This window comes from Panthera leo, chromosome D2 (assembly GCF_018350215.1).
Source record: "Panthera leo isolate Ple1 chromosome D2, P.leo_Ple1_pat1.1, whole genome shotgun sequence".
NCBI lineage: Eukaryota > Metazoa > Chordata > Mammalia > Carnivora > Felidae > Panthera > Panthera leo.
In genome coordinates, this window is record NC_056689.1 from 82,863,388 (window position 1) to 82,867,882 (window position 4,495).

The following is a 4,495-nucleotide window of genomic DNA, read 5'->3' on the forward strand; positions in this document are numbered from 1 at the left end:
AAAAGATGTAACATGAATTTTTCTTCCTCGACTATTTTTATTTTAGTATATTTTATTTTAATATGTGAGGTATGTGAACCCTACGGTGTTAGGGCAAAATGGTATCGCCCGCTGGGTGGCCCTCAGGGGGTGTGGGTCTGACTATAATCCTTTACTTGGGTTAAGACCCTTGCCATTGTGTTCCTATGCGATGAGGGATGGGGGGTGGGGACCGTTGACTTCCAATACTGTTTCTGTCAGTTTCATGTTCTTTGCGAGGAAGGAGGAAGGCCCCTCCCGTCTACTTCTGCTGAGGCTTGTTAAGCCGTGGCCTTGGGGGCCGGCCGATCAGCAGCGTTGGCAGTCGTGGGGCACGCACAGCCCGTGGCTACTCCAGCCCAGTGCCTGGCTGTGGCACAGAGCGTGTCACCTTGGTGGAGATGTAAGGGCGAACCATGCTAGCATGACAGAGCCCACTTAACTCTGTATGGCATGGCATTTGGGGAAGAGGCAAGGGACAAGTAGGTCCTGGGCCCTGCAGCGGGGCGGCGGCCAGCATGCCCTGGACGGTCTTCAAGTCAGTATATTTCAGGGCGATTCTTTCCTAACACTGAGTCTGTGGAACAGAACGGAAGTGTGCTTCCTGAGTATTTTAGGGAGCACGCGGTGGATGAGACCACTCCTCCTAAGCCAGCACTGCTTGTCCAATATGTGGTCCTAAGAAATTAAAATGAATCTTGGGGCGCCTGGGGGGCTCAGTCACCTGAGGGTCCAACTCTTAATTTCAGCTCAGGTCATGGTCTCTTGGTCAGTGAGTTGGAGCCCCGTGTCCGGCTCTGTGCACGGAGCCTGCTTGGGATTCTCTCTCTCCCTCTCTCTCTCTTCCCCTCCCTTGCTCCTGTTGTCTCTCTCAAATTAAATAATTAAACTTAAGAAAGTCTTAAATAAATAAAATGGATCTCTTTGTGGTCAAGTGAACACCCCCTCAAAAGGACACCCTCCATTGGTGTTTGGTTCCCTTTTCCACAATGGGTCAACCGGCTCCCTCCAGCGCTCGCAGGAGGTGTTTTCTCGCCTGGGTCAGACCCCAAGGCTGCCTCGTGTCAACTCCAGGAAAGAAATCGGCAAATGCACGAGCTCGCCTTCAGCGTGTACTTCAGTCCCGGGGGCCGCACTGAGTCAGAAAAGGCGCGTTAGGTTCCTCTCACAGGTGTTCTTGCAGAGCCGCTCCTTGAGCCCCACGAGGAGACCCGTGTGCCTCCGAGGGACTCGTGCGCCCCAAGATCAGGGCCTCTGCCTCCACCACGCGTGACAGGTGTGCAGCCAGTCCCCGGGGAGTGGAGTCCAGAATGGCAACCACGGAGTGAAGGAACTTTGCAGATGGTGAAGTCAGACTTCCAGCAAGGGAAAGAGAAGCCAGGATATACGCGTGCAGAGAGGAGTTGGGTTTAGTGCTCGTTCTTCCCTTACGGCCATGCACTCTCCACTGGTTCTCCAAAGTTTCCTCCTGCACTGTCTCCCCATACCCCGCTCCACACAGGGGGAGCTGCCCCGGGGTGCACCCTGGGTTCCTGGAGTGCTCCCTGGATTCCTGGGGCATAGCCTTAGGTTCTGGGGGTGAACTTTGGTTTTGGGGGTACGTCCTGGGTTCCTGGAGCACTGCCTGGGTTCTGGGGGTGCAACCTGGGTTCTGGGGGTGCAGCCTGGGTACCAGGGGTGTCTAGTTCCGCCCTGAGAAGCATGCAGAGGACAGCTGTAAGCAGCACCTCATGCTCTGCCCCCTCGCCATCTTCTCCAATAACGCGTTTGATTTGGTCTCCGAGGGCCTCCTAGGTGCCCACGGAGCGGGGCTCTCAGAGGGCCACCGAGGGGAGCCACCCTCTCGCTGTGATCCCCAAGGCAGCTCAGGGGCTCCGGAGGCCAGGCTGAACTGATAATTGCCACCACTAAGTGTCCCTGTGATTTCTGCCAAGCCCTCTGGTCAGCGAGCGCTCCCCAGGAAGTCCAGGGTTCGGGCTTTACTTTCATGGCACCAATTAACTTCCTCCGCCTTTTCTTGTGGGTCCATGGAATTACTCTGCACTCTTTACAAGGATGTTTAGTGATTCTCATCGACTGTCGAGGAGCCTGCTGGGACACTGCCAACTGATCTTAACAAGCCCACTTACTGCAGGATTTCCCACTGCTTTCCTGGGCTAGGAATTCCTGAACCAAAGGCACGTCTCCCAGGAGAACTTTGAGAAGGTGCCTCGTTATGAATATTTTGATGTTGAAAATGTTCAGCGTGCAAGTTGGTTATAAAGCCGGCCAGTGTGTTTGGAAGAAAAGGGTGGGCCTTGGGCAAACTTGGAGCAGGGTGGGATTCTGATTCGGCCCCTCCGCCTTTTATCCTTCCCTCCTCTTTCTTCTTCTAGCTCACCCTGGGAACCCCAGCTCCAGCGGCACGCGGCCCCTCCACCCGGCCACACTGAAAGCCCGCGCGCTAATTGGTGATTAGGCACTAATGCATGGCGATTGTTGGCTTGTTTCCTCTCCCGGATAACTTTTTCTTCCTTTTTATATTAGCCAGAGCCTTTCATGTCTTAACAAGAGGGGCCAACTTGTGCAAGATTTCACGAATGGTAGGTGGGCGAGATCTGAACTTCTGGCTCCCCTCCCGATGGCACGGTCTGTGTGACTGTGACTGGCCCTGGGACCAGGGGGAAGAGGGCTGTTTGAGAGAGATTGGGTGGGGTCACCTCTCCGGTCCTGTCTGTAGAGTGTAAGAGGGGAGGGTCTCTGGACGTTGTGGGGGCTCTGGGGGGTAAGAGAGGATGATGCTCGTGTGTGATGAACCCGGGCACCCAGGCTGACGGGAGCACCTACAAGGTCAGACTCTGTTTGGGGCATCAGGTAGGTGGGGAGAGCCTCCTGCTAGAAACATACACAGTAGGAAGTTAGAATTTACCATCAGGCAAGCTGAGGGGTAATCAGCTTATTACAGTAGGAGTCTTGATTATCCAAGAGCGGGTGGAAGGAGTCAGGAACAAAATCAATCCAACGAATGAGGGAGAGCGATGCTTACGAATTCACCATGGGGTTGGATTCTGAGAATGGATTCATTTTTATCTTCCCGGATTCCCCAGGCACGGGAGAGAGACCACTTGGAGAAAGACCTTGGCTCTTCGGAGAGACAAACGGTATTTTCCAGGCTTGGAGCGGCGCCGTCCGAGAAGGCCTGTTGCAGAGATGGGGTGTTCTGCATCCGTGCGGTCCGGGATGGTAGCTGCTCACACAGCCCTCGAGCACATCGGGTGTGGCTAGCGCACCTGAGGAACCGAAGATTTCCTTTCATCTACCCTGAATTATGTTCAATGGCATCCGAACACCCCCACGTGGCTGATGGCTCCCCGCTAGATAGTGCCGTCTACAGCCTGGTGTGCAGGTGGTAGTGGGGGGGGGGCAGGGGGTGGGGCAGGGGAGGGGAGTGCAGAGAGGGGATCTGGAGAGGTGGAGGGTGCCAGATGGAGAGGACATTATAAGGCTTGTGGGCACATCTGGGCTTGTCCCTGCGGATGGCGGGAAGCCACAGAGGGGTTTCAGTAGCAGAGTAGGTCACTCAGCTTTAGGGTTTAAAAGAGAGGCACCTGGGGGGCTCAGTCGGTTAAGCATCAGACTTCAGCTCAGGTCAAGATCTCACAGTTCGCGAGTTCGAGCCCCGCGTCGGGCTCTCGGCTGTCAGTTTGGAACCTGCTTAGGATCCTCTGTCCCTCCCGCCTCTCTGCCTGTCCCCTACTCTCTCTTTCACTCTCTCAAATATAAAGCAAACCAACAGATCCCTCACTCTGGGGTCCATGTTGGGGTAAGACTAGGTTCAGGAGAGCAGCCACTCCGCGCTGATGATGACACCACCTGCAGAAAAATATCCCAAAGGGCGAGTTGTCTGGGCTTTGCAATCAAGCCATTGGTTGTTGAGAAAGACAACCAGGAAATGAAGACACCTCAGTGCCTGGCTTGCAGGATGGGGTAGCGTTCTTCTGAGAGAGCGGGAGCCTGGGTCAGGAGCAGGTGTGGGCACAGGTGCCGGAGTTCCGGCCACCTGGGCGAAGTCAGACTCGGACCGCCTGCCCTCATTCAGGGCGACACCTGTACCTGGGACAGCAAGGGCAGAACTAAGAAAGGGCTTCTCAGAGAGGAGGGGATGATGACACCGCCTGGGGCAGTGTCACCTGGGAGAGGTGGCTCTCCTTGCCTAGATGGTGTGGCCCGGTCCTCCTGGCCCTGGAGGTGGAATAGAGGTGTTCAGGAAGCAGAAAAGGGGCTGGCTGTGCCACACGGGGACAGGAAGAGGTGGCCTCCATGGGACAGTGGTATGATCTAGGAGCTCACGTGCGCAGGTGCTCTGAAAAACGGTGTGGCGACTTACCAACTCACCAAGTTACTATTTATTTTGCAAGAGTATTTTCTTCTCTACGTAAAAAAAAAAAAAAACAACAACAAAGCGCACACCATTTGGACTAGCCCAGCTCCGTCTGCA